Raw genomic sequence first — 8689 nt, 5'->3', positions numbered from 1 at the left:
GGCCGCCTGATGCGAAGAACTGGCTCATTTGAAAAGACCCTGATACTGGGAAAGATTGAAGGCAAGAGGAAAAGGGGACGACAGAGGATGAGATGGTTGGATGGCATCACTAACTCAATGGACATGAGTTTGAGTAAACTCTGGGAGTTGGTGATAGACAGGGAGGCCTGGCGTGCTGCAGCTCATGGGGTCGCAAAGAGTTGGACACGACTGAGAGACTGAACTGAACTGGGCTGGAGAGGTGAGTCTAGGGCTGCTGGCTACCATATCTTCCTTAGTGTGAGAGAAGCTAGCAACAGTATAAAGAAACAGAGGTAACATAGAGAAATAACCAGACTGAAGTGGGAGGGAAGGGAAGCTTGGTGGTGTTGGAATCCCTGATTTCAATGGCCCTCAAGGTCAAGTGCACACCATCTTCCCAACGACATCGCATTCTTGCCTTATGTGTGTGCTAGGTCACTCAGTCGCGCCTGACTCTTTGTGACTCCGTGGACTGTAGCTGGCCAGGCTCCTCTGCCCATTGATTTTTTCCAGGCAAGAATACTAAAGTGGGTTGCCATTTCCTACACCAGAGGATCTTTCTGACTCAGGGACTGAACCCAAGTCTTTTGCATCTCCTGCATTGACAGGGGGATTCTTTATGACTAGCGCCACCTGGGAATCCCCTTCCTGCCTAATGGCTTGTTCATTTCAGCACACAAATTCCCCTAAGCTAGTCTGAATTTCTGTTCTTGCAGGTAAACTCCATATTAATACAGTACTAGAAAATGAACAACATTTTAGCATTCCTATGTACCAAAAGTGGCGTTGGGGTCCCTTTTAGCAGGTACCTAAATTTATATCACAGATTAAAAAAGGTTTTGAAAACTATATGCTTTGTTGACTTAACATTATACTCAATGAATGTTTACCTGAAATCAAATTATATTGCCTTGGTATTCAAGGTTACTCTTGGAGAGGCAGTCAAGGCTTTAGTCATTCTGATGAGAGAATTTTATTTATCTCTCTATGCAAATTTTACAAGATATTTCTTTAAATCTTGCACTGTGTCTTTATAACACGTTGCAATGACATTGCACCAGAAGGAATATTGAGTTGCAATTTTAAATATCGCTCATCTTTAGCCAGGAACTCACTGAGCTGAGACAGCCAGTATCTGGGCATTTGTCAGCGCTTATGAGAGTCTTATAAATTCTCCTCTAGACTTTTCCAACATTGTCTGCATTTGTTTGCCCCAAGTTTGTACCTCCCCCAGTTCAACCTGCTCCCGCCACAACATTCATCTTCTTAAACCTCATTCAATCATCCACTTGGCCATACATATGGCAGTTTGTGCATCACACTTCTATCGTGTGTGTATGCATGTCCATTACTCTCATCAGTGCTGAGAAGGTTTAGATCCCAAAATACAATGCTTGCCCCCAGGAGTTTTCAGTTAGGGCGCCGTTCCTGCTAGTCTACCACTCCAAAAGCGGTTAGTGCCTGCCACGGCTGGGTGGGCAAAGTCCAAATGCCTTAGCTGACCAAAGTGTCCCTTAGCAGAAGTTGGAAGTGCAACTTACTCAAACATGGAAAATTTAGCTGGCATCCGGGTAGGTAATCAAATAAGCTGCCAAAACCCGGGAAGGTGTTAGGAGTTGGAGCCCAGAAATTCACGACAGACAAATGATGGCCTGGGGAGATACACAGCTGCAAGGACTCAGGCGTGAGTCAGCCCCTGAGCGGGGGAGCTCCCTTGCAAATAGATACTCAAATGTGGATGACATCAGACAGGAAGCATGAAAGCGCAATTGTTTGCCACCCTTGGGAAGTCAACCAAATGGCTTAATGATTTATTCTTATTCTTGGTTCATTCACTCAGTCGTAATGTCACCGAGTATGGGTTATATTTGCCAGTCTGGGTCCAGAGGACAAGCTAGGGCAGCTGTGGTCTGGAGAGGAAGGAACATGCCCTGGTGAGGTGGGTGATGAATGTCTATAAGCACAGCAAAGGGTGCCCATCAGCAGTTTCCCACAGCCGAGAATGGCAGCACCGTCTATGAAGCAGGAGAGAGTCCTTCCCTAGAACCAGAGTGCTGGGGGTTGTCCTTGACACCTCCAATGCTTGGTGTCAGCTGTTTCCCTCTTTCTTTCCCATAGAGACTAGTTCCACTTCTCCATCCCCTCGACTCAGTGACCCATCCTTGACCATGAGCTGTGGGCAGAGATGACTGGTGTCATGTCTAACTCAGGAACGAGTCTCTGAATTCTCGTAGCCCTAATTCAGCTGTCAGCCAGCTTCCAAGTGGAGAGTCTCCATCAGCCTGGAGACTGACTTGCTGCTGACTTGCTGTGAATGTGGAACTTGAAGGAGGAGTTGCTCTAAGAACTTCTAAACTGTCAGGATGTTGGTGCTCTTTGCCCCATCATGCAGCCGGGTCACCCTGAGCTGAGGCTCCTCCATGTCCCAGCGCTGTGCAGTCCCTCAGCTGTTCCTGCTGATGCTGCTTCCAGGTACGTGCTATGTCCCTACCCTTCTCACTGTACACTGCTATCCACCCAGCCCTCTTTCGCCACGGGTCCTCTTCCTCTCTGGCCTCCCTGTTTCGACTTTTGGTCACTTAAATAGATATTAGAATGATCCTTTTATAGTTCAGCTAAATCAAGCCGCACAGTCTCCATCCTGAAACCCTCCCCCGGCTTCCCATTAGACCTGGAAGATGTACTGCTGCCCAGGGTCCCCACGGGGCCAAGAGCCCACGTGGTCTTCCTCCCACCCACCTGTCCTCACCTCTGGCCACGTCACCCTTGTTCATTACTCCAGCCTTTATTTCAAGTCCCCACACTCCAAGCTGCCGCCTTTGCTGGGAATGTGCTTGCCTCGACCTTCACTCATCTAAGTCCTTCTCTGAAATGTCACCTCTTCAGAGAGATCTCTCCTGACCAGAACACCCCAGGAGCTTTCTCTCCCCACACGTGTTAATTTTCTGCAGAGCACTCACCGCCATCTGATGTTTTTCTTGCTTACGTGTTTGCTTGTTTTCAGTCTATCCCCATGAGGATGCGAGCCCATCTGAAGCAGGGGCCTTGCCTTGCTTGTTCAGAACTGTATTTCCTAAAGCAGAAGGAGATCTGAAGTCAAAACGTGTAGCTCTCATGCTTGAGGGAGTGGCTCTGCGTGTGAGGGAAAGACCACGAGCCCAGGGGCGCCAGGCGACCGAGGAGCAGCAACCATCAGGGATGTGGCCCAGCGGCTTTCCTGGCCACCTCTGTGCTCAAATTGACCCAGTGAGCTGTCCTTGACAATGTGGGCAGAGATGATTGGCATCATGTCTGTGCAGAAGCATTGACAATTCAGGGATGAGTCTCTGAATTCTCTGATCCTGCCTTGGTGATCGGTTCTGTAAAAATTAGACGTATGGCACGTAAGTGAGGTCTTTCCTCTTTCTCTTAAAAGATTTTAAGAGGAAATGAGCTTCTGGAGCCGCACTTTGGAATGAAAGTGGTGAAGAATTTCAGAGCATGATAATAGAATACTCTTCTATTTGTGAAAGTCTCCTTCCTGGAGACCTTTAAAAATGGGATACCATCAAGATGGAGTTTAATTTTTACTCTGTTCTGAAATGCAGTGGTGATGTTAACAATCACAGCCATGAGAGGTTGCTCAGAAAGTCACCATCCCACATCTCTGTGCAATATTGATTGCTTGGAACCAGAGGAAAGCTATACACTTTAATAACTATTTCAGTGTTTTTCTCTTTTACTTGAAGACTGTAAGGAAATAGCACTCAACAGAAATGGTGGGATTAAATGAGGATCAGCCCGTCTTTTCACTGTTGAGGACGTATTTAGATTTGTCTTAATAGGGTTTGCATGCTTTAGCTTTACATGACTTAGCTTTAAATACTGTTTTGCAGCAGGTAAGGATCCTGTCGGGGCAAAAACACAGGCAGCTTTTTGACACTGCAAAATGTCAGACCGTATGGATTGAAGCTCCTTCCGGCTCATTTAAAACAGCATTTGGTTTATTTTTTTCTACTTTATGATGTTACATCTTCCTTTCTGCTCTTAGACAATACCACTATTATTTCTTCTGACTCTACTTTTTCTGGTTAAAATGGCCTATTAAGTTGGGAACTTAAAGGTTGTTTAAAATGGGGTGAGACATTCAAAACAAGGAGCAGGACTGGGAAAGATTCTGGTTCTCTTAACCCAACATATTCGGGGAGCCTGGTGACTTGTTTTATGGGCTATGTGAACACGGCGAGCTATCTGATATAACCCTGACGCAGCCATAAACTTTGTTTTAACAGACATTTAAACAAAGCCTGCTCATTCTTAAGGTTATTGAAATTGATCACTCGCTACCTAGACTGGAACCATAGAGAAATTTATTGAGCCCCGAGAGGGCTGGCACTTGAGCCGCTTGCCAGGTAAACCGAGGCCTGGGAGGCACTCAACACAGAGCAGGTGGGGGCAGGGGTGTCGGGCTCTAGCTTTTAAGTCTCCAGAGCTCCGGCCACAGGCCACTTTCTGGCCAGGTGGTACAGGTTTTTGTTTTGTTTGGCTTTTTTGGTTTTGTCTTTTAGAATAGCAATTTAAGCTGGAGTGGCTGCTGTTGCTGCTAAGATTTTAGGCACACTGCCAGACATTTTCTTCACAAAGAAGAATGGGCAAAAGCCAGAAGCCTGCTGATTTTGCTTTGGTTGCGTGTATGATTTTTTTCATAGCTTCCCGGTTGGTCCTGCCTGGCCTTTTGTCTTCAATCTTAGTGATAAGCTTATCAGAATCCCAGCCTGTTGTCTTTGGTTGATGATTGCCGCATCCTTCTAATGATAGAATTCTAAAAGAATTCGAGGAAGGAGGATAAGATCCAGGCCAGCTTGGGAAAATCCAATGTAAAGTAAATTCTGGAGGGGAACCCCATGTGCCAGGCCTCCTCTGCCGCCCTGGGTTGCTGGGACGGCTTGACTTCTCCCTTCCTCCCCTGCTCCCAGTCAAGGAGTTCTTCCTCTGAGTCTTGGATATATTACCTATACTCACAGGTTCCTACACTTCCCAAAACCGGCCAAAGGATTGCAGACATACCGCTGGTGAACAGTTAGAAAAAAATAGATATTTTTTCAGTCATAGCATCCCACGGTGTCTCCACGTACAGTCTCGTGACACATGACAAATATAAAATGGCATTTCTTAGAACTTGTCAAAAATAAAATCCAGGTTGAGTGTGAATTGCCTTTGGGAAAAAAAAAGAATAAAAACAATCTGGAGTCTGTGTTTCAGGGTCACCCAGCCTACAATCGGGGTGAAAGGTGAAGGAGAGGAACAAATTGTTAATTAGGGGATGTTAAATAAGACCAGTGTTAAAAAAAGGAGAAAACCCAGTTGACTTCCACTTTGTGAAACAGCATTTAAGACATTATTTTCTGATTTATTGTGGAGGGGGAGGAATTTGAGATTTTCTGTTTGAAGGAGTTTTAAAATTCAACAGATCACAAAGAAAACATGTCTGTGAACTGCACTAAGAAGTAAAATTAGCATGTGTTAGCACAGAAATCATGTAACACTCAACTAGCAATGTTTCCGGCACAACACGGAAAGCTTTTCCTGAAGAACACTGTATTAAAATGACTCCTAATACTTTGACTGTTTTAGAACACAAAGTTTGCAGGGTTGATTGCAATTACAGAGTCCTTTCTTTTCATTTCATTTTGGTTTATATACTCTTAAGTTTTTGCTTCACTACCTTGCCTCTTAGACTTCTGTCTGTGTGTCTGTCTGTCTGTCTCTCTCTCTCCACATACACACACACACACTCACAGAGTAACCTCATTTTTAGGGTTTTTCATAGCGATTGCTCCCAAAGAAAGGCTCTCCACCAGTGCTGGTGCCTGTCACCGCAGCCCATCACTTGCTTGGTAATTAAACTCTGACTGATTTATTGACTGACAGCCAACAAATCCCAACCCGGTTTTTATGATATACATACGTCCCCGGGCTAAATTCACTCAAACAACAGCCCAGAGAGGGTTGGCGAAGGAGATGGAGGCGGGAGGAGGGAGAGTGATATGAAAATAAATAGGGAAACCAGCATCCCTTGGCCAAAGCAGACATTTTGCAAAAGAAAGAAAGGAAGGAAAAAACTCGATGTGACATCGTTTTCAAACCCTGAGTTCTGGGGCGCAGGGGAGGTGCTGGTAAACACCATACTTCAGCTTTGAGATCCATTTGAAGCGCCTCACGTACAAAAGCGCTCTGAAGGGGAAAACAAGATGGGCTTGCAGCTAATGTTACAGTCAAGTTCCAATTTTACCTAAGGGAAGGCGGCTTTATTAAAAGTCATGGCTGAAATTGCGTGACAGGTGCCAATACCCCGCGTCCTGACAGATGTGCCGGTTGGCGGATGCCGTTCCCCTGTCAGCGGCCCCTGGATGGAGCTGCCCGCAGCCCCATTTGTCTCTCTTCCAGCGAGATCACACACGCCCGATGTTTGCCTCCAAGCTGCTCGGCGTGGTTTGATATGTGGAATCCTCACAATGAGACTTATTAAAAGACAGTCCATTATTTTTATTTAGAGCGTTTCCAAAACAAGCAGAGCGCGCACGGAGATAATTTAAAAATCGTGCGGCAGGCCGTCTCCTGGCCAGCCTGGCTCCGTTTGAAATGCATAAGAAAGCAGCATTCTGGTCTGTGCACATACACACACGCACACACACACACACAAACACACGCACACACTTCCCTGTTCATGATGGCTGTAATCGGAGCGACAGAGTGTCAGGGCATCTCCTGGCCAGCCTGGCTCCGTTTGAAATGCACAGAAAAGCAGCATTCCAGTCTGTGCACACACACACACAGACACACAAACACACACACACATGCACGCACTTCCCTGTTCATGACGGCTGTGATCGGAGCGACATTTAACCCCTGACTAATAGCCCTGACACTCGAAAGCACTATTTTGCTATAAACCACGGGAGCATTTCAACATGAAGGATGAAACTTGCTGCCTTTTTTCCCTAAATCTTTCTTCCTTTTCATCTTCTTTTTTTTCCTCTCCCGCTTTCCTTGCATCCCTCTTCTATTTTGTTACAGGTGGGTTTTCTCATTGCAGCGAGAGATATAAAATACTCCTGATTGGCTGTATTTATGGGGCCTTTTCGTCCTCCTGTTGGTTTCAAACACAAAGAAAAATGGTCTCTCTCGACCGTGCCTGGTTGGAACAGCAGGTAAAGCTCCAGCAGCCTCTTCTCCCCAGCCTCCAATGGAAAATTATTGCAGATGAAATGATTCTGTCCTGGAAATAGTAAGAGGAAAGTTTCAGGTTAGAGAGCGCTCATGGCACACAGTGGATTGGCCACCAGGACGTGCAGGACCCAAGCCGGCTTTGCTTTCTCAGCAGGGGAAAGGCCGGAGGCAGAGCGGCCTCGAGAGTTGGACCATGCTTCCGATACCAAAGGGCAGGGTTACCAGCATGACATTAGTTCTTAAGTGTGCAGACCGCTGGGCCCTCTCAGGTGTTCGAACCACTGGGCCCAGGGCCGCCTTGTGGCTTTACCCAGTGGGGTGAGAGCCAGCTCAGTGTTGATCAGCATCGCCTCCGTGACCTCATCCAGAAGCAGCGTGGACACAGGCTCACCTCCTCGCACCGAGGGCGGCTTTGGCCTGTCGCCCCAGCCAGCAGTCCACATGCTGGGGTGGAGCCCATCGCGGAGCAGCCTTAAGGTGTGGCCCACACAACACACGGCCCTGGTGGAGTGCTCAGGGAGGGGCTGGTGCAGTCAGCCCTGTCACTCTTGCTGACTCCCCCCAAAACTACGTGGCTCTTGTTTTTACGGGCATCCTGGCAAACCACAAACAGTAAAAAAGAAAAAAAATCATAATGGAAAAATTAAAAAAAAAAACCACCAAATCACTGTCCTAATGGTGACATGTAAGATGGGTTCCAAGAAAGGACAGCCTCCTGAGGCTCCCCAGGTGACGGGAGCAGGTGGTCAGGTGAACTGCAACACCTTCATCCCTGGAGGCAGGTATGGTTGCAGACCCCAGAAGATGCATCTGTATAAATTCATTCATCTGCGTGTGTCATTCACGCATCACGTGCCTATGAGCCTCCTAGGTCATTGTGCTAAGACACCGAGTAGGTCGTCCTAGCTTCACAGAGGTCACTGATATGTTTAAGCAGAGAATAGGAGATCCTACATTGTTCTTTGCAAGAATTATGTGTATTTACATATTGCTTCTGCTGAAGGTATTCATTAGCTACTCTGTATATATTCTGCTGTGGAGCGTTTGGGTTATCTCTTCTAGCGCCCTTCCTATCAGGGAACCCAGATGAATACATTCAGTGTTCTTATTTTCGTCAGTTACAACATCACTCTCACCTACTTGCTGTGTGAGAGTGTTGTGAAAGTGTTGGTCATTCAGTTATGTCTGACTCTTTGTGACCCCTTGGACTGTAGCTCGCCAGGCTCCTCTGTCCATGGAATTCTCCAGGCAAGAGTACCGGAGTGGGTTGCCCTTTCCTTCTCCAGCGGATCTTCCCAATCTTCCCAAACCTGGGTCTCCTGCATTGCAGGTGGATTCTTTACCGTCTGAGCCACCAGGGAAGCCAGTGAAGATGCGTAGACTTGTTTAAAGTCCTCAAGACGTGTATTCACTAGGAATAGCATCTGTTGTTTTTCTCTGACTTCCGGATGTTTTCCTT

General features: G+C 46.8%; 1 long non-coding RNA gene across 3 annotated transcripts in view; it reads left to right on the top strand.

Moving 5' to 3' along the window:
* The window catches only part of LOC104999520, a 17647-nt gene that overhangs the window by 3561 nt on the left and 5397 nt on the right, over nt 1-8689 (top strand). Inside the window, exon 3 of one of the 3 annotated variants that reach the window (XR_826598.1) lies at nt 2414-2493. The exons of 1 other annotated variant lie outside the window; for it this stretch is intronic. This is a non-coding gene — a long non-coding RNA (uncharacterized LOC104999520). One more of the 3 variants, XR_826599.1, reaches the window with a different exon arrangement.

The sequence above is a fragment of the Bison bison genome, unplaced genomic scaffold (assembly GCF_000754665.1).
Source record: "Bison bison bison isolate TAMUID 2011002044 unplaced genomic scaffold, Bison_UMD1.0 scf7180017864353, whole genome shotgun sequence".
In the NCBI taxonomy this organism is placed as follows: Eukaryota; Metazoa; Chordata; class Mammalia; order Artiodactyla; family Bovidae; genus Bison; species Bison bison.
Note: the sequence above shows the minus strand (reverse complement) of the source record. Positions and strands in the feature narration are given on the sequence as shown.